Source organism: Panthera onca, chromosome D2, assembly GCF_046562875.1.
Source record: "Panthera onca isolate mPanOnc1 chromosome D2, mPanOnc1 haplotype 2, whole genome shotgun sequence".
Classification (NCBI taxonomy): Eukaryota; Metazoa; Chordata; class Mammalia; order Carnivora; family Felidae; genus Panthera; species Panthera onca.
Genome location: NC_138349.1, coordinates 86,233,283 through 86,259,719, shown reverse-complemented (window position 1 = coordinate 86,259,719; position 26,437 = coordinate 86,233,283). Strand labels below are relative to the sequence as shown.

Genomic DNA, 26,437 nt, shown 5'->3' with positions numbered 1-26,437 from the left:
GTTACATGCAAAACATATTTAGTAAAATGTTTTCATATTTTATCATGCGTCAGAATTTCTTATTTTCATTGAGGTATTGTTGACACACAATGTTATGTTACATTCAGGTGTAAAATATTCTATTCAAAACTCAATATTCAATATTCAGTTGAATATAGAATTTAGTAATTCTATATTATTAATAATATATACTCTATATTATGAGACGCTCACCAGGGTAACTGTAGTTTTTACTTTCTATGACCATGTATTGTTATAATATTACTATATTCTTTGTGCTGTAGTTTTCATCCCTGTGACTTATTTTTTTTAATAACTGAAAATTTCTACCTTTTCTCCCAGTTCTCCCATTTCTCCACCCCCCTCCCATCTGCCAGCCACCAGTTTGTCCTCTCTGTGAGTCTGTTTGTTTCAGTTTGTTTGGTTCATTTGAGTTTTTTAGGTTCCACATATAAGTAAAATCATATGGTAGTTACCTTTCCTTGCCTGAATGATTTCACGTAGCATAATACCCTTTAGGTCCATGCATGTTGTGATAAATGGCAAGATTTCATTCTTTTTTATGGGTGAATAATACTCCATTGAAGATACCACATATTCTATATCCATTCATCTATCAATGGACGCTTGGGCTGTTTCCATATCTTGGCTACTATAAATAATGCTGTAATAAACAGAGGGCACAATAAATATCTTTTTGGATTAGTGTTTTCATTTCCTCTGGGTAAATACCCAGTAGTGAAATTACTAGATCACGTGATATTTCTATTTTCAATTTTTGAGGAACGTCATACTGTTTTCCAGAGTGGCTGCATCAGTTTGCATTCCCACCTGCAATGCAAGAGGGTTCCCCTTTCTCTGTATCCTCGCCAACATCTGTTGTTGCCCGAGTTGTTTATGGTGGTATCTCATTTGGTTTTGACTTGTATTTCCTTGATGATGTGTGATGCTGAGCATATTTTCATGTTTTTGTTGGCCATTGGAAATACAATTTTTTCTGGCCATTTTTCTTTGGAAAAATCTCTAGTTAACTCCTCTACCCATTTTTAATTGGATCATTTGTTTGGTATTGAATTATATGACTTCTTTAAATAATTTGGATCTTAGCCCTTTATCAGATATATTGTTTGCAGATATTTTCTACTATTCCATAGGTTGCCTTTTTGTCCTATTGATGGCTTTTCTCACTGTGCAAAAGCTATTTAGTTGGATGTAGGCCCAATAATTTGATCTCGCTTTTGTTTCCTTTGCCTGAGGTAACATATCCAGAAAAGTATTGCTAAGGCTGATGTCCAAGAGATTACTACCTTTGTTTTCTTCTAGGAGTTTTATGGTGTTAAGTCTCACATTCAGGTCTTTCATTTTGAGTATTCATTTTGAGTTTATTTTTGTGCATGATGTGAGAAAGTGGTCCAGTTCCATTGTTTTGCATATGGCTCTTCAGTTTTCCTAATACCGTTTGCTGAAGAGACCGTCTTACCCCATTGCATATTCTTGCCTCTTTGTCATAGGTTAATTGACCATATAGTTATGGGTTTATTTCTGGACTCTGTTCCATTGATCTGTGTGCCTGGTTTTGTGCCGATACCATACTGTTGTGATTACTGTAGCTTTTCAGATTTTTTTTCCTTTTAAACGCTAATACTCTATGGTATGTATATATTACATACATATATGAGAAATTGTTTAGTGGATACAGAATTTCAATTTGGGAAAGATGAGAGAAGTTCTGGAGATGGATGTGGTCACAGTTTCATGACAGTGTGAATGTACTTAATGCCATTAAAACTAGATGCTAAAAATGTCTAAAATGGTAAATTTTATGTTCTATACATTTTACCACAATAAAAAATACTCAAATGAGAAGTGCCATGTTTTAAATTATACTCTCATTTAGCAAATAAAATCATTCCTTTGTTTGTTTGTTTGTTTACTTGCCCAAGGAATTTGAAATGTGAACGAGTTGTAATGGTTTCTGGAAAGTCCCACATACTAAGTTACCTTGTAAGGCTTTGTTTTTAAAAATAATCCAAGGTAACATATGACAGTAGTACTTGTATCTCTACTGTGGCAACTGACAGATAAGTAAGATGCTACCTGAAAATAAAAGATATTTTGTAAGGAGTTTCGTGCTTCTGGACTCACTTTTGAAAAAAATAAATGCCCTGAAATGAATTTTTTATCCTAAAATTGATCACTATCGCCATATATTTATCCTCAATTTCAGGGAATGGCCAAGCATTTGACGTAGAAGTTGGATATCTTATCAGATCAATTAGGTACATTGAAATCAATGTTAGATGCTTAACAGACATACCTTACAATTTTATCTCACTGGAATGCCAATGAAAAACCAAATATAGCCTTTCAAGAAGATAATACAATTAGGAGTACACACTAGGCCATTGGGCCCTTTGGTTTTATGAGTGAATGATGGAAAACATTTGCCCTTTCTACCTTTTTTATGACAGAACCCTTAACAATAGATAAAATGCTTTTAATGGTAATTTTATTTAGAAACCTAGCATAAAAACTGAACGTGTTTTATTGATTTTGTTATTTTAAAAATTCGAAGATCAGAAGAAATGTTCTGTATCCTGACGATGTTAATATCGTAGTGTTATATTGCGCTGTGACTCTGCACGATACGACCACTGGGGACATGGTGTAAAGGGGGTACCGCATCTTCCGTATCATTTCGTATAACTGCCTGTGAATCTATAGTTATTTCAAAATAAAACATTTAGTTTAAAACAGAAACTTACATTAAAACAACTGCGTTGAAGTCCAAGGTCATCTACAACAACTCAACCTAATCTGAAACCTACAGTGTAATTGCTAAGGAGCCATAGTTCTTACAGAATTGTAGAGCGATCAATAACAACATTAGCCCCACCTGGAGTTCCTGGCCTCTCTTTCTTCTGCAAGTGTTGGGAAGTGTGATTTAGAACAAAAGAAGCTGCTTATAGGACAAATAGGGGCATAAGAATTCCAGAGTTATGACACACTGGCTTACAGTTAGAATTGTTTTCTGTTGATTTTTAAGAAAAAAAAAGTTCTCACGGTGCTTACTTGATCAGAAAAGGGTGTCAACGGGTACCCTTTTGAAAAGCAACCTTTCAAAGCTAAATCACTTTTTCTGATCTGGTCTCTGAGAAGTCGTTACTCATTTTACTTAACTAATTGGCTCACTTGGTAGAACAAGAAACGGACATTCTATATTAGCCACTTTGAACACCTCTGGTGGCAAAGGAATTGCAATTGCACATAGAAATGTTGACAACTGGATTCTGGAATTACCTGAGTAGGAGCAGTAATTTTCTTCCTCCTCAGAGACCACCATGACTCACTATGTTTTTTAAAAAAATTTTTTTTAGAAGTAGGGTAGCTATTCTTGTCCATCCTCCACTATTGTCTCTACAAGATCATCTTCACAAATTAATAAATCCACAATAGGGCTGATTTGGGTAAGACTTGGCTAATCCTAATCAAAAGATTTCCTTAGTAGACAAACACTGTTTTTCTTAACCGGCAAATATATTTGGTTCTTAGAAACACCGCAGGATTACCTTCAATGGAGTACTTTTACTTTGGTACTTTTAACAGTATTCAATACAGTTGTGTTTAACCCTGAGTTTTATACTTAGGGATTGAGTATCCACTGGCTTTCTGTTGTTACGATCATTATAATTAGCCGGGAGGCTGTTATGATGGAGAGGGAATGTGTGAGGGTGTGAACAAACTTGCGGGCAGTAAACACAAGGAAGGAAGGAGTAATATGAGAACTATTTGGTAAGAGAAAATAAGACTTAATTTTATTTTTTTTATTTTTTTTAACATTTATTTATTTTTGAGACAGAGAGCATGAACAGGGGAGGGTCAGAGAGAGAGGGAGACACAGAATCCGAAACAGGCTTCAGGCTCTGAGCTGTCAGCACAGAGCCCGATGCGGGGCTCGAACTCAAGGACCGCGAGATCATGACCTGAGCCGAAGTCGGCCGCTTAACCGACTGAGCCACCCAGGAGCCCCAAGACTTAATTTTAAATCAAGATATGGGCCTTGGGGAGCAGAGAGGTCAGGTCATGGGCCCATTAAGAAAGCTAGGGAATGGTGCTAAGCCTCAGGGAAGAGTCCCTTTAGAGGAAAAGACTAATTACACTGGAACATGTTGGTCTTGAGGTGATAGTATGGCACCTACTGATAACTAGACTGTGGACATTACATCGCTGGGATGAAGAAATCACTGTCAGAATGAATATGCACATCGACAAATAAAGCAGAGGTGAGGGACGTGAAGGAAGAAAGAAGAGATGCCGTCAGACATGAAGATAAGGTTCAAAATGTACACTCCTGAAAACCAAGAAAGGATGAAATTCACTGGTGATTGGGTGTGGATGTCCAGGGCTACAGATTAAATATGGACCTCAATAAACAAGATTTCTTCTTCTCTTCTTCCTGTGATAACGCCATAACTCCTAATTAAGGAAGAATTCATGTCTACGCAGGGCAGCTGGCATGTGCACTGCACAATTTCAAAGAGCATGACTGATGAAGAAAAGTGAGAGAAAATGCAATTTCCAGGATTCTTTCAAATGGAAACTCAGACCTATTATTGTATAATAAAAAATAAGGAGAAAGGAAATCTCATATTCTGTGAAAGTCACGAATATTTCTAGAGTCCATTTTCTAACACAGAAATGTTAAATTTGGCCATTTTTATTTGTGACAATTTGCTTACTGTTGGGTGTCAGTTTTGTTTAAACCCATTGTGTGCATCTGTCTCTCTTTCCTACATTTATAAAATAAGGTGAAAGATGTTTCTCCTCCTCGGTGTCTTGTGCATGTGGCGTAATTACAGCTAGACAGAGTGAATGAAGCCTTGTTCATCAGAGATAGCACAGGTTGCTGGTGCATTATTAACATATGTCGGATTGGATATGGATTTGTAAAGAAGGTGAGAGAAAGGCTCTAGAGAAGCAAAAAGGGGAAAAGGATGGGTTTTCCTGTTTCTCAGACTCAGCAGGATCTCTCATTCACATCCTGTTGTCTGTTGCCCATCATGTCTAGCTTATGTCCATAGGCATTTCTCTCCTGCATGTATCTTACCTCTCCATCACGATAGTAACTAGTAATGTAGATGAGAACAAACATTGCCTTCTAATCTGGCTTCCGAAACAAGCCGGGGCAGAGGGTGGGTGGGGGGGGGTGGTGGATGGCGGCATGGACTCTGGGTTCATTACCGTGGCCCCATTGCTTTCTAGCTTTGTGACATAGGGGAAGCTTTACTCTGCCAATGCCTCAGTTTCTTTACATGCAAAAATTGCTAGTAATAGGTTTTCTCTTCTCCAAGGCATTATTTCCAACAGCTTGATACACGGGAGGAGTCATGTAGATATTATTTATTGTCATACCTAGCAAGAAAAGATCAGTTACTGAAACCAGTGGGATATTGTAATTTAATAGTTTATTAAAGAGCAAAGACGGGCGTCTGGGTAGCTCAGTCGGTTAGATGTCCAACTTCGACTCAGGTCATGGCCTCACGACTTGTGAGTTCGAGCCCTGCGCCAGGCTCTGTGCTGACAGCTCAGAGCCTGGAGCCTGCTTTGGATTCTGTGTCTCCCTTTCTGCCTTTCCCTGTGCTCGCTTGCACTCTCTCAAAAATAACTAAACATTAAAAAAGAAAAAAAAGCCAAGAACAAGTGTGAAGAATCATTCTAAGAGGCAGTATAACGTCACAGGTAAGATCACTGCTCTGCGAATACAAGGCCTTGGGCAAGACACCGAGACTCTTGACTCCTCTAGACTTGATTTCCTTCAGCCCTAAAATGGTGAAGATGATGGTGCCAAGCTCATAAATGTGTTACGATGTCCAAGTGTGAGCACGTGTGTATGTGTTAAGCTTAGCAAAGTCCCCGGCACACTGTTACCATACGTGTGGCATGCATTAGCTAGGGCTGACATGATTCCGTTGATGAGATTTCAACACTGAGGTTATTGGATTATGGTGTCATTGTCACTTAGTCCAGGCGTTTCCTTAATTGGGTACCAAGTTGTGATACTGTTTTCAGTGTGTTCACGGTACCCCAGGGACATAGGTGGGAAGGTGAAGGGAAAGACGAGGGAAACGAGCTGCTTGGATTTCCATGTAGACAGACGGCTATTTCATGATTATTTCATGAGCCTGCACAACAAATATCTCAAGTACTGGCAGCATAAAAAAATTATTAAACACGCATAAGTGGGAAAACCTCATTCTTCATAGATGAAGCGTATCACTTAGCATATGGGAATTTAATTTCTTGGATTATTAATTTGAACTTAAATTAGGCCATTTACCTTTTTTTTTTCTTTTTCTGCGAGAAAGAAACGATGAGGGCTACTGAAACCTTCACCCTTGTTAGAGGGCAGGGTGGGTCTCATAGGCACATGTTATGCAGTACATTTAAGGAAGTGCAAAAAATTAGTTTTATTAGTGGGAATCCTACAGCTTCTTTAATTTTCACATAATTGTATATACATTTGCTAAGTAACTGTAACTAGACATACAAATCTGGGCATTGGTTCCAAAAAGTGTGGATGATACACAACCTGGCTGTAAATCTAAGCACAGTGGAAGGAAGTGAGCACATCGTATTCAGGTTTCACATAATAATTGTCTTTCTAGATTCTCTATTCTCTTTCATCAGTGCTTATATGAGTGAATACTAATTATCCCCAACACGAACACAGGCGCTCTAGAATTTCTGACCTAACTGTGAGGGAAACCCATTAAAGGTGAGTGTTGCTGTTTAGGGGTGCAACCTGCTCAATGTGAGGGCACCTTGCCCCACGCAGAGCAGCAAGTACCTTTTTAAGAACGTATCCCAAATATTCCAAGGCAACATGTACTTTACCTTTTTTTAAAGTGTCTTTGCAGGTATCAAGAGAATGTAGTTATTTTGAGTGGATGGGTAATGAATCTATGCAGGCGTGTTTTGTATCTGTTTTCTCATCTGTATTCTTACACAGTATGATAAAAATATGCGTACGTGTGATGTGAAAATGGTGGGGTTCAGGAGTGGAAGTCAGAGAGTTCTTGCGACATCTTCGATACAAAAAGGTGGTTTTATGGAAGCATGGGGACAGGACCCCTGGGCAGAAAGAGCTACGCTGGGGTCGTGAGGAGTGGCTGATGATATACCTTCAGGTTGGCAGGGGCTCAGGGACAGCATAAGCCTCTGAGGAATTTGGAAGTGAGGTTTTCAGGACCTTGAGGGACTAGGTGCTGTTAGGAACAGGTCATTGATTCCTGCTTAGTAATACCTCAGTCATGAGACCCTTCAGATGTACATCAGGGGCCATAGGCTTGGAGTATGGTTGCCAACATATATTTGGGGAGTACACACAAAGGAAGTTTCCATAGGAATTTTTATATGTTAACGGAGACTTACAGGATCCTGGAGGTCGGGCTAATGATGACCTGATTGCCCTTTGCCCTCAGCAAAGTGTCAGCATCGAGGCAACTGAGTTCCTAGAAGAAGGTCACTCAGACTGTCTCAAGGACTTGACAGTGGTTGTGAGTTGTACAGAAGTTTAATTTTTTTCTTCTGCCTTTGTTCCCCACATCAGATGTGTACCTAAAACACATTTGATACATATATAGAGTGTGGGGGGGAAAGAGGCGGGGGTTTTCTTATCGATAAAATACAGAATTGATTTTGTTTGCTTCTTACCCAGAAAAATGACTAGTGAAAAAATGCAAGCTATATCTTAACATGCAGGTCAGGAATCCCTGATCTGAGGATTAATTATGTGCTATCACGTTATTCCTTTGGGTTCATCTTTGAAACTCCCACATTTCTATACTAGACACATTGGGAAGAAAACTTGATCAAAGTTGGGAAGGGCATGAAAGACCTAATTGACCCAGAAAACAGCACACATTCCCCATGGAAGGTTTGGAGTCGCTTCCCAGACATTTACTGTCCAATCTGAGGGGACTCACGCCTTTGTTCCTAAAGGACTGTACAGTATATTTTGTCTTCCAGGCAAGTGTGAGTCTGTTTTTTTCCCTGCCAATCTTTCTCTTACAAACAGTAGCATAACGTGGGTCAGCTGATACAAAGTCCTCTATGAAACTCCCCAGTGTTTTTGGTTATGGAGGAGACAAAGGAGGGGTTCAAACACATAGCCTGTCTTTGAAGGAACAGATATTTAAACCGAGGTGTGCTAAGGCAGGTAAATTAGCCAGTGATGTGAGGCGCTGTCTCCATATTTTTTTTTCTCATCTCTCAGATATTGAAATGAATACCCACAGGCCAGGACAATTAAGGGGGAAAAAAACCCAGTCCCTTTATCCCATTAAGAAATTATTTCTCTCTACATGACAGTAAGATAGCCAAACATTTCTTTGGAGGGCTGACATAATTTAAATAAAGTCTATTCTTCTCTTACGAACTGTTTTTCTCAATACCCCCATACACTTAGGATTTGCACTGGTTTGTTGTCTCGTTTAAACATGGCATCATGCCGTGAAAGGTTGAGAAGAAGAGGAAAAAAAGAAAAAAACAAAACAGTATGTGTCTCATGAAAATTGTTCAGAAAAGTTATGATGAAAGGTGGAGGTGTTTATCTTTGGCTTGAGAGTGCTTTTCTTCTATTTGCTGGGATTTCAAGGCAGTGTAAGAAATGAGCCTGCGTTGAAGTAGGTACCACTTATTCAGGGATTAAGGGACAGTAATTAGCCACCTGATCCAATCTTTATTGTTGCGGCATCTGGTAATGATATGATCATTCCCATTTCAAAAGGGATTAAAGTAAACCTTCGAGAGGTCAGATCAGTCTTCAGCCCTACCTCTGGTGAGTGGGAAGGCGGAGATTTGAATCCATTGGATGCCAAAGTACAGGCTTCTTTATTGACATCATTTGGTTAACTTCCTAAGACAATATTCCTGAGATCATCAAATGTAAATATCACCTAAAATGAGAATGGGATTCTAGAAAAAGTACAAAGAAAAATTGTGTTAAGATATGTGGACACTAACATTCATTAGAAATACAGATGTAGTGGGATGCCTGGGAGGCTCAGTGGGTTAAGTGTCCGACTTCGGCTCAGGTCATGATCTTGCGGTTCGTGAGTTTGAGCCCCGAGTAGGGCTCTGAGCCGACAGCTCAGAACCTGGAGCCTGTTTCAGATTCTGTGTCTCCCTCTCTCTCTGTCCTTCCCCTGCTCACACTCTGTCCCTCTCTCTCAATAATAAATAAATCTTAAAAGCAATTTAAAGGAAATAGCAAGGTACCTAACTAACCCAGGGACATAACTGACAGGCTAAGAGAATAGTATCCGAATCTGTACCTGGGAAGGTGTAGGAAGAACGGACAGATAGTGAGACCATGTGGCAGTGCATTTGACTGGAACTAATGGGGAATGTCAAAAAAATAAATAAAAGTTTCATCTGAAGTTATAATAAAGTCATAATGTTCAGTAGTGAATGAAAAATTATAGTCTCCAATCTGAAAGGTTTAATGCAAGATTGGACCAAAACATAAAAAAGATATCAACTGTGTTGTGTTCACCTGTTAATTACTGTAAATCTGGCTTGAAATGTGAAAATAATACTGTTCCAGTTTTCTAAAAAACAAACAAAACAAAACAAAAACTTTTTTTTTTTTTCTGGAGGAGTATTTTCCTAGATATCTGTCAAAATAGGTTTATCAAATGTTGTATAACTCCAACAGATCGCATCTTCTTTTTATTTCTGAGTGCAAAAATAATGGGAGAATTTAGTTTGGTAAGTGGGTCAACTGTTTACAGAGAGTAATGCGTGTCATATGTTCCATGATAAATCTTCTGCTTGCGACGCTAAGAAAGTTCTTCATCTTACTGGTCTCCCGGATGGCTGATAAATTACTTTTCTCTTAGATTTTCTGACCTTTATCTAAATATGCAGGTATTTCCTACCATCTAAGTTGAATAATATTTTATCAGTGTGCAGATGATATCCTAAACATCTGTTTGTAAAATATAATTTACAGAACATTTCACCAATTACCAAATTATTAAATTTATCTTTCTCTGACTAGTTTATGTTCACTTTTATCTAAATGTAATTGGCAATTGATTTCTAAATGATTTAGGTGACATTTACTTTGATCTATAGCTACTGTCCCTTCTGATCTCTATTTAGCAGGTTTTATGCACACTGCTTTAAATAATTTTTATTGACTCATAAAATCAGCTTTACTCAACAATTTGTTGCATTCTTTTTTTTTTTTTCAAATGTATTAAATAGAGCGTGAGTCGGGGAGGGGCAGAGAGGGAGATACAGAATCTGAAGCAGGTTCCAGGCTCTGAGCTGTCAGCACAGAGCCCGACCTGGGGCTCAAACCCACGAACCTCGAGATCATGACCTGAGTCACCCAGGAACCCCTGTTGCATTCTTCATGTACGTACCCCTGGATAAACTATTGTGTATGTGTTAATCCCCATACACATGGCTCACATTAACACATCAAAGTGTCTATGACCCCAGAAGTTTTCTCTTTAACTTCAGAGCTAATATTCCACCCGACGTGTCACACTGTGCTGAAGTTAATTCATTTTGCTAATGTTTGGACAGACCACAGTTTGTTTCCCCTGTGAGTACTGACGAATACTTAGATATTTTCCAGTTTGGCATGGGATGAGAAAGCTTCTAGGAACACTGTTTCGATGGCCACGCACACTCCTTCCTCCTGTGTATCTACATGGTGTTGACCGAGATTGTTGGGTCATAAGACAGATGTGCACTTGGCTTAGTAGGTCCTGCCCCAGTTTCCCAGAGTGTTTCAACAAGTGGGAACCCGGGTCACCAATGCCCAGCTGATCCACAGTCTTGTCAACACTTACTTTTCACAGTTGGTAAACATGATTTTATTTCCATCAAAGTGTCTCAGGAGTATTACCATCGGCATTTTTCAAATAAGAGTCTGATGCTCTGAGATAGGAAGGAAACTTAGTAAGACGTAGAGCCAAAACTGAAGGTAAGTTTATGTGAAAAGGAAACTGTTCACCTCTGTCCTAAAGAGTTTCTCCTTTCATCAAATCGAAACCATAAAATAGTTGTGCTAATGTCCTTCTCTTTAGTCACAAACACATGAAGCGATTTCATGATCTTTTTACAACAAAAAATGGTTATAGTTGGTGGTATTTGAAGAGTAAATGATGCCAGAAAGAAAAAGGAAAGAGTTGTCTTTTTCAAACATGGCTAACTAAGCAGCACATTTAAAAAATATTTATGTGACCTCAAATAATACAATTTTCAACTTTAAACTGCAAGAGTTCAAAAATAGATGAAATTTCCGGGGCGCCTGGGTGGCTCAGTCAGTTAAGCATCCCACTTTGGCTCAGGTCATGACCTCACCATTCATGAGTTCGAGCCCCGCATCAGGCTCTGTGCCGACAGCTCGGAGCCTGCAGCCTGCTTCGAATTCTGTGTCTCCCTCTCTCTCTGCCCCCGCCCCCCGCACCCCCCGCGACTTGCAGTCTGTCTCTGTCTCTCTGTCTCTCAAAAATAAAACCTTTAAAAACATTTAAAAATTCAAAAATAGATGAAATTTCCTATTGTCATGTTTTAAGGTAAAAAAAAAAAAAGTCTGATTTGTTCAATCTAGGCCAATAACTAGTAAATTTGCAAAGCAATGGGTAGTGTTCTTTATTTTACAGCTAAGTAGCTCATTTGGTCAAAATCTGTAATCTCTTGTGGGGTGGGTGGGATTGGCATGTTTCTATGGCCTTCTGTGCTCATAGTGTATGCAGTCCTATCAGGCAGGAGGGATGTTCAGCATAGTGAAATCATTCTGTAGGTAATCCTCTGGTGATCAGTTTACTATCGGTAAATGGCAAAGTGTTGTGAATAGTAACAGGCATGTTTAAACTTAAGCCATAACCAGGAAACACATATGAATGGCTCCTGGGATTACGTCCACTCTCATCTGCCTGCCGCTATCACTGGGGCGGCCGCTGATGTCGGAATCAATAATTGGTCCTCCAACACTTTGATCAGTTAGTGGTATCACATCAATGTCCACATCCTCATGATCTCCTGATGGGAAAAAGCCCATACGAAGCAATGATATGAGAGGTTTCTTTAATAGGAATAATCATTTTTCTCTTAAGATGTTTTTTTTCTTCTCTTCAGAATTGCTGATTATGATGGAATGCTCTTCATAGATTCCGTGTAGCTCTTTCTACAATATTGGCCAAGTCGAAAGTCTTTCATGAAGCAAATGGCTGAATGCAATATGGTGCAGCAATACGGGGGGGAAGAGACATTTTGAAGTAATGAGAATTGAGGATTTTTTTTTTAATATAAGAAGAGACTGTGTAGCAAAGGCTAGTGAATCTTTTAAGAAAGTGGGAATATCAACATTAAAGGACTTTGAGTTTGTAAGAAACAGATACCATAAAGCTTGGAAATTGTCTGATGGTGACTAAAATAACTGAGGGAATGATTATTTGAGATTAGCTGTGCAAAATGAGAAAATGTTTATAGGCTGCTTAAGCACATTAATGAAAATAGTTCTTTAACTCCAGTAGAGAGGCAGCAAGTGTCTTCTGAATGACAGAATATATTTGAAGTGAATATGATTGTGTCTATGTCTTGAACAAAATACATTTACACTCTTAAGCTTTGATTTTGAAATATGTTGTCAGAGAAAGAAACTAATGATCAAAATGGACATGTACTGAGGAGTCCTAGTTGAGAAAGACGGACACCTCCGTGACTGTTAATGCGTCCTGCACTCGTCCTCGCAGCCTTCTCTTTTTCTGTTTAATTCTAGAGGGAGAAAAAAAAATCTGTAACCTCAACACTATCAAAAAGCGGGTGCTTTGCCCTTGCCTTTTCAGAAAACTCACCCCGAGTCGTTCAGTCTGCAGTTGGAGGTCCTCCCCTTCGGCCGTTTCTACCTTCACTTAGCCTCTCCGTTAAATCCCTCAGCCAGCCAGGGTCTGGCCACTCCAAGGCCACCGCCCTGGACCTCCCCATCACCCGCTGGTGCCCAGTCGGTTGCTGTGGCATTCCGACAGACCTGAGTGGCCCTGACGAGATGCGGAGCCTGTTGTGGGACTCCTCCATTCTCAAATTCTAATGCTAAAATCTCCTTAAAATTCCTTTAACCTGCAGCTGCCTGCTTTTCGCTGGAAAGAGCCCGAAAGTTGTTTTTTTTGTTGCTGTTGTTGTTTTTTGGTTTTTGGTTTTTGACTTTGTGGTCCACATACAGTCTCTGCTACGTTTTTTTTTTTTTTGTTTTTTTTTTTTGATGTTTTATTAACAAGTGTTTAAAAATGTAAACTGAAACAAACAAACAAACAAACAAACCAGTTACTGGCCTGTAGGCTGTGCCAAGCAGTCCGTGGGCTGGCTTCGGCCCCAAGGCTGCCGTTTGCTGATCTCAAAGTCCCGGCCTGCGGGGTGTTGTGAAAAGGCCTTGTTCCATTCTGTCCAGCCCAACAGTCGCTCTGACAGCGTCACCTGTGTGGTGCCCCATCACTCTCTGCCCTTGACCTCCATCGTCATCTTACCCTTCCTTCTTCGAACATAACTTATACTTCAGTGGAGGCTTTGCACTTGACGCTTCCCACGACTGTCACATGTACGTATGTCCAGATATTCGCACGGCTGACCCTTGCGAACTCCCAAGTTCGTGTGAAATGCAGCCCCTGAGAGAGCCCACCTTAGGTTCTGTGTCTGAGACAGTCCCCCCGAGGGCCGTCTGTCTTCAAAGCTCTTAGGGACCTAGTGTATGCTTATTAATTTAGCTCCTCGGTGTCTACCGCGCCTCGGGAGATTATACATCCCCCATTTGTATGGACTTTGACTATCATGTTCATTACTTGTTAAAAAAGAGAAGGTGGCGTAATAGGTTCTCAATAAATATTAATCAGATATAGGAAAAACATAAATGCATTCCTCTATTAGTTTAATGTTGAAAGTGATCAGGATTTATTATAACTTCAGTGCTGAGATTATTTTAATAACTCTATACCAGAATGTAGGCTCGGTTAATTTAAATATCACATATTTAAATTATGTGATAATATAAAAGAATCCTGATGACTAGTGGCAAAGTGCTATGATATAAGCAACTTAATGGTAAATTGTTCAGGATAAAAGAAATATATATGTACGAACATAGAGAAGAAAAATGACAAAATAATTAAAAATTGATAATTCTCGGTGAAAATGTAGGAATATACATGGTACGAATCTTTCCTGCAGTTTCATTTCAGAATAGAGAGTTCTGCGGAGACAGTGCGTTTCCGAAGGCGACCCGTCAGCTGCCTCTTCTGCCAACTGAATGACTAAGTTCAAATGAGCCCACAGTGTAGGTTGTCCATCCTGGGACCTGTTGGGAGTAGAAGACAGTAGAAAAATGATCACTTAGGGCGCCTGGGTGGCTCAGTCGGTTAAGCGTCCGACTTCGGCTCAGGTCACGCTCTTGCGGTCCGTGAGTTCAAGCCCCGCGTCGGGCTCTGAGCTGACAACTCAGAGCCTGGAGCCTGTTTCAGATTCTGTGTCTCCCTCTCTCTCTGACCCTCCCCTGTTCATGCTCTCTCTCTGTCTCAAAAATAAACAAAAAAAATTAATAAAAAAAAGAAAAATGATCACTTACACTAGTGAGCCGTCATATTTATTTTATCGTAGTATTATGTTTATGAAATATGCTTTAGAATTTCTGAACAATAAAACTATACCAAAGAATGAACACGTATCCACACACGTAAAGCATAAACAAGACCCCCTCTTTAGGTTATTTATTTAAATATAAAAATATAACAGAAGAATTACTCTCGGTGCATTTTAACGTACTTTAATCTATCCCTTAGTTCTATCTTTCTAACGTCTGTTGACGGTGCTTTTATAATTAACATTTTTCCACATTGTCTCATATTTTTCATTTATTTGCTAAAATAGCCTTTTGTCTTTAGTAGTATTTCATGAGTAACAGATACTAAATTGTTGATGTCTTTGATGACTTTTCTATGTAGGCTATTAATTTGTATTGTAATTAATTTCTTTACAAATTACCAAGGTAAGCCCCACAGAAATTCAACTAACTGGAAGATAATCCCAATGCTATTTTTTATATTGAAATGTGTCAGTATTTCAGTCCAAATAATTTTACATGCATTGTCCTTCATATAGAGAATTTCTTTATGAAAATATTTTTATATAACAAAATTCAACACATTTACCTCTCTTTGTGAGTCTTATGAATATTTGCCAAATTAGATGCTGGGGGGTGGTGGGGAACAGAAACCTTGTGAAGTTCATCACAAGATTTTAAGGAGAATTTGTAGAATTCCAAAATAAAATCTTAACTCTTTCACTGTTCATTTCTTTTAACTTGTTCAATCCCCTCAGGTTTTCTAGGGCCTTATTTGTATACTTTTTCCTCTTTGCAGTCTTCATTCTCAGTAACTGAAATTAATGAGAAGCTCCAAAAGGTAATTTATGAGTTGTTACACTGGCTGAAAGATTTTGATAAAGATTCCAAAGATTTTTTTTTAACAAATGCAAACCACATTTTGGAAGGCAAATTATAGAAAGATACAATATTACTTTAGGACACCTATGTTATTTTATATTTTGCAAAGTAGTTCATCTAAGTTCATCAGTAGTTCAAAAGGCTCAAACTTGTCATCTCAAACTAGCATCTGGTTAATTAAGAGCTACAAATGTCCAAACTTCCTACTACCTGGAATTTCCTCAAATATCTGTAGTTCAGTATCTGTATGTATACAAGTAGTTCAGGTTTAGACACCTCCTGTTCTGATTTATAACTTCTCAATTCATTGTTTTCACCATGATTCTGCTCATCAAAAAATTTAATTCATATTATCACTATGATAGCAAATGATTCTACCTTATATATTGAATATCTGACCTGCTTTTGCAATTAATAATGTTAGATATTTTTTTCAAATTCAACTGAAGAAATTCCTAAAACGTTCACTTTGATTTATGAATGGTATGAAGATAAAACATTTTTAAACCCAATTTGACTCGTTTGCTATTTGATAAATCTTGTAAAAGTGGCATTATTTGGCAATTTTTAAATTCTCATCTATTAATGGAACCAGTAGCCGTGGCTTAACGTTTGGTGAGCACGTGCAAGAAATCTTGGCATCAGAAAGCTCAAATCACGTTTTACTGAAGAGTCGTTTGATTTGAATACAGTATCATGCTTCCCGAGTGGTATGTAAATAACACCTTATGCAGCCACATGTGTGAACTCTTTGTCTTAGCACACAGTCTTGATAATATAACTGTCCACTTCTGTAATGGATCCTAGTGCGTCATCAGCAATTTTTTTTAAAGTTGTTTATTTTGAGAGAGACGGGGACAGTGCAAGTGGGGGAGGGGCAGAGAGCAAAGGAGAGAGAGAATCCCAAGCAGGCTCTGTGCTGTCAGTGTGGAACCTGGTGCGGGGCTCGAACTCACAAAACTGTATGATCGTGAACTGAACTGAAACCAAGAGTCGGATGCTTAACTGACTGAGCCACCTAGGTGCCTCATGTCTGCACCAATTTTATCCGTTTATTCTGCTTCCCACGTGGCCAGCGGTAAATGTGGTAAATGCCAACATCGTGGTCAAGTCCCCGTCAACTTGAGAAATGGAAATTCAGTATTTGTCATGAGATCTTCATTTTGGGGGGATGGCTTCGTGGTTGAAGACAGGGTGTATGGTTAAAAATGTATAACTACTAATAGGAACATTTTGTTGAAAAAGGAAGAATCTGGAACAAAGGCAAATCAAAGTGATGGAAGAAAACTATGGGTAAACTAGGACTGTCCGGAACAAAGAGGAAGTGAGGTTTTCCCAGACAGAAGGATAATTCACTTCACTAGAAACCCATGATGTCCTAAGCAGTCATTTGGTACTGTCGATCACATTTCTTCCAATTATAAAGGAAAAATAAAAACTTAGATTTTGCTATTCTTCTCATGTAAAGATTTGGTGTCCACTTTAGTGTTTGAGTTTAATTCCGTTAGCTAATAGGTGTTCACAGTACTTTGTTTTAAAAGCCATATTGTATACATGCTTCAAGGTTATTTTCTAATTTTTCTCAGATGTCTGATTTCATCATTGATTTGGCAATATCTACTGTAATATTTATGACTCTATAATCTTAATCCTAGTGTTACTGTTCTTTAAAATATTTGACAATATTTCTAAAAAGCGATATTCAAAATAACAAATGCAAGACGTACTATACTAAGAATGAGAATAATAGGGTTCTAATACTAATTCTACAACTTAAAAGATTTTACATTAGATAAATTACTTTCTAAAAACAGTGATAATAATACAATGTACAACATAATAATGACAATAATATAAGGTACAGTGATAATACAATTCATAGTATAGCTATGTCCCATGATGCATTTGGAAATCAGATGAGATGTGGTACTTTGAGGAAAGAGCCTATATTTACAGCAGTTAAAATTTAACTTACAGTGTTACAAATTTATATCTGGACTACACCATTTTTGCTCACCTAGATTGGACACAAACCATTGACTCAGTCCGCCTTTGTTTTCTCCCTCTCTTCCTTCATTTCCTCCCTCCTTCCTTCTCTCCCTCCCTCCTTCCTTCTCTCCCTCCCTCCTTCCTTCTCTCCCTCCCTCTCTGCATCCTTCCTCTCCTTCCTTCCTCCCCTTCCCCCCTCCCCTTCCCCCTCCTTCCCTCCTTCCTTCCTACCTCCTTGGAGAACTGACAGAAAACAGTTTAAGACAAAATCATACATGTTTATGTAAGTTTGAGATGTCATAATAGTCCTCTTAAGGAAATCAAGGCCCAAAGAAATGGTGTATGGCCCTATATGCTATGAGAGTAGGTTGAACAAAGAGGCAGGTGTGGAAAAGTAACTGGACCACGTGGGGAATGCAAATTAATTTAACCAAGTCTGTGTGTACAGAACTCTCCATCTCAACTTCTCTGTCTGGTTGATGGTAAGAATGTTACCTTCCCTCTGGCACGCAGAGGACACCTTTCAGGTGGGGATTTCATCTGCTTTATAGAAAAGGAAGGTGGGACTGTTTTTCTTCTATTTGCAGTTTTTCTAGGTGCCTTTAGATCAAAATAATCCTCTTGCCAAAGTGGCACATTGTTGGGTGGCATATCGTACCATCCTTCAAAGGATACCATGTACTGAGAAAGCACATGTACAAAAATAACCTATATATATACATATATATATATGTACAGTCCGAATATTAATAAAACTATGTAACAGATAAAATTTGCAATTTTAAGACCAAGCTCATGAAAAGCTTCAATTACACTGCTATTAAAAAAATATACAAGGGGCGCCTGGGTGGCTTAGCCAGTTGGGTGTCGTACTTCGGCTCAGGTCATGGTCACACAGTTCTTGGGTTTGAGCCCTGCATTGGGCTCTGTGCTGACAGCTCAGAGCCTGGAGCTGCTTCAGATTCTCTGTCTCCCTCTCTCTGTGCTCCTCCTCTGCTTGTACTCTGTCTCTCTCTTTCTCAAAAATGAATATTAAAACATATTAAAAGAAAAAAAAATATATATATATATACAAATTACAGGGCACCTGGGTGGCTTAGTGGGTTAAGTATCTGACTTCTGATTTAGCCTCAGGTCATGATCTTACGGTTTTGTGGGTTCAAGCCCTGCATCAGGCTCTACGCTGACAGTATGGAGCCTGCTTAGTATTCCTTCTCTCTCTCTGCTCCTCCTCCCTCCCTCTCTCTCTGTCAAATAAATAAACATAAAAATTAGAAAGTGTCATAGGAGTTTTGCTAAAAGATAAACTGAGGCATATTAAACAGTTGAAGGGTTTATTTGAGCATTCCTTGATTTGAATAGGCAGCACCAAAGTGAAATGTATTGGAGCCCCCCTCCGACAGGAGGAGTTTGAACCGAGACTTTTATGAAGAAAAGGTGTACCCAAGGTAAGGGGATTATTGATTGCCTGTAATTGAAAGCCTGGTTGGCTTCTGTGATTGGTTGTCCTTAGCATTTGGATTGTGTAACCTTGAGGCATTTACATGATTAGATTGTGGATTCATTCCATAGGCTGCTTTGCCATAAGAACCACCTCAGCCCTAGTCTAATTAATGGCCTTCTTGTTTAATTAATTCAATTAAGGTTTTCTGGAAGACCAGATAAATCTAGGAAGGTTGCCGAAGAGTGGGTGTAAATTTTCACAACCCTTTAAGAAAGGTATCCATTTGCATAGCCGGCGTGTCCCGTTACATACAGGCATACAAACGTACTCATACGTATGATCTAACACAGAAGAAACTCAGTCCTGTTTCATCACGTTCCCTGCTAACATCATGTGGTTCACTGATGTCTTACTGTGGCTTTGCCAATTGAAATACAGAGGTTCAGTGAGTTATTGGTGGTAAAGCACAGCACTAAAAACATAGGCAGGAATGAGATCGTGTTTGTATTGCCAATTACAAAGCATAATCAATAGGGGCTCCTGGGTGGCTCAGTTGGTTAAGCATTCAACTTCGTCTCAGGTCATGATCTCACAGCTAATGGGTTCGAGCCCTGCATTGGGCTCTGTGCTGACAGCTCAGAGCCTGCAGCCTGCTTTGGGTTCTGTGTCTCCCTCTTTCTCTTCCCCTCCCCTGCTCATGCTCTGTCTCTCTGGAAAATAAACATTAAAAAATTAAAAATAATTTTTAAAAAAGCATGATCAATTATCTGCAGAATTAATACATTTTTTCCAGCATTTGTCAGATGTAATTCTGTGACTATGTGTATGAGAAAGTATGAACTGGATTCTGAATGAAAGCAAATGGTTGCTGGTCTCTGACATAGGATTTTGCAGACTGTTGCCTAAATTTGCAGAAGACAAATATTTTTTGTAGATCTGTATTTACAAGGCTGTTAAAAAATATGTGAAACTGTTTCCAACTTGCAGAAAACAATGGCTTTTTCTAATAAAAGCTTACTCAAGCAGAGACAATCTAAAAGAAGTGCTTTGAATAGTACGTGTATCTAAATCCTGCCTTTATTTTAATGTATATGGGGTCCCTGTCTCCTTTGTGCACCTGCATTTTTTTTCTATTCTTTTTTTAATGTTTCTTTATTTTTGAGAGAGACAGAGTGTGAGTGGGGAGGGGAATAGAGAGAGGGAGACACAGAATCGGAAGCGGGCTTCAGGCTCGGAGCTGTCAGCACCAGACCCCGACGCGGGGCTCGAACTCACGGACCGTGAGATCGTGACCTGAGCTGAAGTCGGCCGCTCAACCGACTGAGCCACCCAGGCACCTCTTTTTTGTTTCATTTTAATGATACCACACATATTCTATAAAACATAATTTACAGAAAGTGTGTTCTGTGCTAGCTCTCCCAGCAGGGGAAAGTAATGACGAGAGGCATACTCTTGAACTCTGCCGAAAATAATTTCATGGAGTTATTGTCGCATGCTGAGTATTAGAAGGCCTTTTAGACTTCAAACTGGTATTATAATGATTTATAATATCCAGATGCTCTGAAGTGGCCATCCATTGAGCATATTGTTATGCAAGATAGTCTCTAAGCTTTCTGCAAAGTCATATATTAATCACTTTGGTCCCAAACATGACCCTGTTCACCTAGCATCTGGTTCTGGGTTACTATGCTATCTTTTTCTATGTTAAAGCTATTAAGTCAAAAACCACGTTCATTTTAACACTTTTATACTCTTATTTTGAAAGCAAAAAATTACAATATATTTTTTAAATTTTTTACGTTTATTTCTGAGACAGAGACAGAGCATGAGTGGGGGAGGGGCAGAGAGAGAAGGAGACACAGAATCTGAAGCAGGCTCCAGGTTCTGAGCTGTCAGCACAGAGCCCGATGTGGGGCTCGAACTCACAAACCGCGAGATCATGACCTGAGCCGAAGTCGGTCACTCAACCGACTGAGCCACCCAGGCGCCCCCAAAATTACAATATTTTGAGTAGACTAGTACTTGGGTTTAAGAAATGACAGTAGCAAATAATTATAGTGGCTTTGATTTCTTTTCATAACAAAGTATTATTTTTGTCATTAAAAATAATTTTGTTCTTAATGTTTATTTTGAGAAAGAGTCTGAGCCTGAGGGGCAGAGAGAGAGAGAGAGGGAGGGAGTGAGAGAGAAAAAAATGTGAGCAGGGGAGGGGCAGAGAGAAAGGGGGACAGAGGATCGAAAGCAGGCTCCGTGCTGTCAGCACACAGCCTGATGCGGGAACCTGATCCCACAACTGAAATCATGGCCCCAGCCAAAATCAAGAGTTGCATTCTTAACCAGTTGAACTACCCGGGCAACCATAACACCCTCCATTTTATATTGGTATTTTTTTCTGAACTACAAATTTATTGAGTATGTTGGTATATATGTTTGCACTATATATTTTTATAATTACGTCACTAAAAGTCAGTTTTCTAAGGACTTTTAAGGAAGACTATATTTTTTAAAGAAGGTTCAAAATAGTTTTCAAATTAAATGGCTTTTACTACCTGAATTCAAGAAGGTCTTTTCTATCACTAAAAAATTTGTTATCTTTTGCTTCCTTTTCCTTTCTGGTTCCATCTACCACAGATGTGACAATTGTGTGACAAAGATCACCACTACTCAGCCATTCCAAGTCCGGAATGCAGTATTCTCTCCTAGATAAGCAATCAAATCCTCAATCACATAAAAGCCCACTACGAAGTGACTGCTGTTAATTCTCGAGTTGAAGCCAGTGTCTACTTCTGATTTAAAATTGCATGATCTTGAATCACAGATCTGCAAGACATCTAAGAATTCATCAAGTTCAAAATGCCGACTGTATAAACTGGTAAATTAGATGTTAGGCAAAGAACTTTGTCAAATGCTAAATAGCAACGTGGGCTGACACCCCCCTTTTTTTACTTAAACTCTTGCACCTCCACTTTCTCCCTCTGCCTTAGCCCATCATGGCTTAAAATGTGCAGAGATTTACGAAGCTGCATGACTTTGTTAGGGTGGTGATGAGAAAAATGCAATGACAGCAGCAACATAGGAGCTGTTAGGAATTTGAGATCGCACCGTGAACGTAGGAAAGTTGGATGTTAAGTGGTAGTTAGACAAATAGTAAATTTGAACTCTGTGGTCTCAGTGCATAGAATGCATCGCTCTCTCAGCAGGGGCTGCGGGAAGAACGGAATTGCCAGTCTCAGAGCAGGCGCTGGAGGAAGAAGGGGGGCGGGAGATCGGCATTGCTCACGTTGAGTTTGAAATGATGATAGGCGTTCAAGTAGAATCGGAAACAGAATGCTGGAGGGATGTAGGCTGGAAATGCCATTTAGGTCTTAGGATGCACTACCCTCTCTCTATTTAATCCTGTAGTGGAGACGAGGGGGGCAGGGGAGGTGGGTGGGCACTGTCTGCTCTCTGGGCCTTACCCCCACCTTCGGAGACACATTCACACGAGATAGAAGTTGAACCCTCCTGTCACATTATAAAACATCACAGCCCCATCTTCTCCTTCCCGCAGAGCCTATTTAAACAACTGTGTGATTTGACTTTTGTACGATTGCGCGTCTACTGATGGCTGGAAACAGGACTTAAGCAGCAAAGTAAATCTGAGTATTCATATTATTTTTGTCTGACCTTTAAATACTTTTAGTATCCAGTTAATTACATTAATCTCCTCTAATGTTTTCACTTTGCACACATATACAACCATTCTTATACAGCAAAACACCATATAATTTCGTGCTTCTTTCCATTCTTATGTTTATACTCGTTTCAGAATTCAAAGTATCACCCTATTGTAGATGACATTTTCAGAGACTACAATTTGCTTTTTTTAACCTGTATTCTTTTACTGTGATAAATCCCCAAACACTTCCTTATTCAGGTATTATCAGATGTGGAGTGGTCGCTCAATTAGATCGCACCATAAATCTGTCTACATTTGTATATTTGGGGACGCTGCTAAAGAGCTGAAATGCAGTGAAACGATACATCATATTGATTAAATGCTATACTACCATGTCCTAGAAGCCAGTCATGAGTAAGACTTTAAAAAGCACACACTAGGGGCGCCTGGGTGGCTCAGTCGGTTAAGCATCCGACTTCAGCTCAGGTCACGATCTCGCGGTCCGTGAGTCGAGCCCTGCGTCGGGCTCTGGGCTGATGGATGGCTCAGAGCCTGGAGCCTGCTTCCGATTCTGTGTCTCCCTCTCTCTCTGCCCCTCCCCCATTCATGCTCTGTCCCTCTCTGTCTCAAAAATAAATAAACGTTAAAAAATTAAAAAATAAATAAATAAAAATAAAAGGCACACACTAGTCTTCCTAACCAGTGATTCTAGACCTCGTTTGATTTCATTGGGTAACAGAGTTCCAAAATGCGGTCCAGAGTTCTTTTCTGTAAATCAATAGACTCTTCATCCCAGCAATTATTGGGGCAGTCCCAAGCAGGGAGAAAACCTTGGGTTTATCCCTGGTGCTACACAGAGCTCCAAAGGGGTACTGTTGAAGTATCAATCTAGGCAAATGGTTTTACATTTTAATATTCTCAGTAAATGAAATAGTGCAGGTCTTGGTACCAATCTAAGATGTTACCTTTATCCTGCCTCCTGATGTTTGAATAGGTATAAAGTATTTACTGTAATTGTACACTCTAGAGATAACTTTGGGTTCTTTTGTATTTTTTATTTTTTTAATTGAAGTATAGTTGACACACACTGTTACATTAGTTCAGGCATATTACACAGTGATTTCACAACTCTATATGTTATGCTTCACTCACCACACCTGCAGCTGCTATCTCTCAGCACACGACACTGTCACAGTATCACTGACTGTATTGCCTGTGCGGACCCTTTCCTCCCCACAACTTGTTCCTTCCATAACTGGAAGCTTGTGTCTCCCTCTCCTCTTTTCCCGTTTCATCCTCCCTCCACGCCCTCTCCCCTGCCACCCGTTTGTTTGTTCTCTGTATTTAGGGGCCTATTTTTGCTTTTTCTTTGTTTTGTGTTTTAGATTCCACACATAAGTGACATCATATAATATTTGTCTTTCTCTGACCAGCTTAGCATAATATCCTCTAGGTCCATCCATGTCGTCACGAATGGCAAGATTTCATTCTTGTTTATGGCTGGGTAATGTTCCATTGAATATGCATACCTCCTTTCTCCATTCATCTGTTGACGGACCCTCGGGCTGCTTCCATGTCTTGGCTATTGTAGGTAATGCTGCTATAAACATAGGAGCATATGTATCGTTGGAATTAGTGTTTTTGTATTTTTGTGTGGATACCCAGTAGCGTGTCACTAGATCACAGAGTAGTTCTGTTTTACCTGTTTGAGGAACCTCCACGCTGTTTTCCACTGTGGCTGCACCAGTTTGCAGTCCCACCAACAGTGCACGTGGGTTCCCGTTTCTCTACATCCTTGCCAGCACCTGTTGTTTCTTGTGTTGTTGAGTTTAGTCGTTCTGCCAGGTGGGAGGTGATATCTCATTTTGGTTTTAATTTGCATTTTCCTGATGATGAGGGATGTGGAGCATCTTTTCATGTGTCTGTTTGCCATCTGGATGCCTTCTTTGGCAAAAAGAAAATGTCCGTTTAGCTCCTCTGCCTACTTTTTAATCAGATTACTTACTATTTTGGCATTAGGTTGTAGAAGTTCCTTATATATTTGGATACTACCCTTTTATCAGTTACATCATTTACAAATATCTTCTCCCATTTAATAGGTTGTCTTTTCATTTGCTGTTTTCTCCACTGTGCAAAATTTTCTATTTTGATGCAGTCCCAATAATTTATTTCTGCTTTTTTTCCCTTGCCTAAGGCAACCTGTCTAGAAAAAATGTTTCTATGGCTGATGTCAAAGAAATCACTGCCTGTGTTTTCTTCTAGAAGTTTTATGGTTTCAGGTCTCACATTTGGGTGTTTAATTCATTTTGAGTTTTTGTGTGTAGTGTAGGAAGTGGCTGAGTTTCATTCTTTTGCATGTTTGGGTCCGGTTTTCCCAACACTATTTGTTGCAGAAACTATCTTTTTCTGTTGTATATTTTTGCCTCCTTTGCCCACAATTGGCTGTATGGGTGTGAGTTTATTTCAGGGCTCCCTATAATGTGTGCCGATTAATGTATTTGTTTTTGTGCTGGGACCACACTGTCAGGCTCTGACTTGTAACTCCCCAAATGTAGGACTCCTGATGTAAGTACTAAAAAGGTAAAAATTTGAGTAATTACTTGGTCTTCAGAAATACAAGGATTAAGTATATGCACATTCATATGAAGTTAAGGTGTTTTTTTTTACATAATTATAGTTTACATGTGATGAAATGATGCAAACTTCTGTTTAATTCATCTATCTCATCACACTGGAGGTATTACGTACTACAAATCTTCTACTGTTTCTACTGTATTTTATAGAGTGTGTAAGCATTGCTCAGAAAGCATGGTGAGCAGCCCCACTGTGTTACCCGATAGACCCAAACTATAGTATAAAATGGTTTGTTTAAAGTGGGACTAATTAAGGGTGTAGCAACTACTCAGAAACATAAGGAACTTCTATGGAAAATCTAGATATTTCTGGTTCAAAGGAAGCTATCCTCAGAGCCCAAGTACAGTCAGGAGTTCACTGTAATAATTGCCCTGTTCTCTAGAGTCTTAGAGTTGTACTACAATGTCCCAGGTGCTACCAAGAGGCCAGAGTGGATGTGGAGGGTGGTGGTACAATTCTGAAGATCCTGTCAAACCCCATCCCATAATTTGACTGAAAAGGTTCAAGGATATATTTTATATATTTATGTGAAGTTTATATTTTATTGTGAATAAGTAGGTGAATATGCTGCTTATTTTTTTAAATTTTAAAAACTATCCTATTTATTTGTCCTTAAAGTTAGATATTTTGTAATCCTCAAAGAGATACAAAAATTGACTTTTGTGCATTTCCTAATTTTTAACTTGTATAGAAATTTTTTTATATATTCAAAAAACACACTATTGTCAAATTTCAATTGTATCTTTCAGACTTGTATTTATCTCATTTCTTATGAGACTACTTGCTACTATTAAATGTAAAATGTAAATCATTTTAGAAACATTCTTTAAAATTTTTGTGCATTTATTTCCACTTAATTAGAAATTCACAAAGTTTGTGAGAAACAAATATTTTGGCGTAAATCAAGAGCATCTGTTAACTTCATATTCTATGGAGTTTCAAGAAAACATGTTTCAGTGTTTTAAACTATAGCTTTTTCTGTGTATTTCTGTGCCTGTTTTGTAATATGTGCACACTCAGTACAGTACTAGCTATGGGACTTTAAGAGCTATGAATAATTAAGGCCTGTTCTTCCACTTTGAGAAAGATTAAAGCCCAGTAGGAATAATGTCAGTTCCTAAAATGCCTTAAGATTTTGCATTGCAGTATCAGAAAACCCATTTCTCCTTTGAAAACACGTAGATGTGCGATTTGTGAACTT

The 26,437-nt window shown here is 39.0% G+C and overlaps 1 protein-coding gene across 3 annotated transcripts in view; it reads left to right on the top strand.

Annotated features, from left to right (window-relative positions):
- The window catches only part of PCDH15 (protocadherin related 15), a 1,703,323-nt gene that overhangs the window by 446,363 nt on the left and 1,230,523 nt on the right, over positions 1–26,437 (top strand). The window lies entirely within an intron of this gene.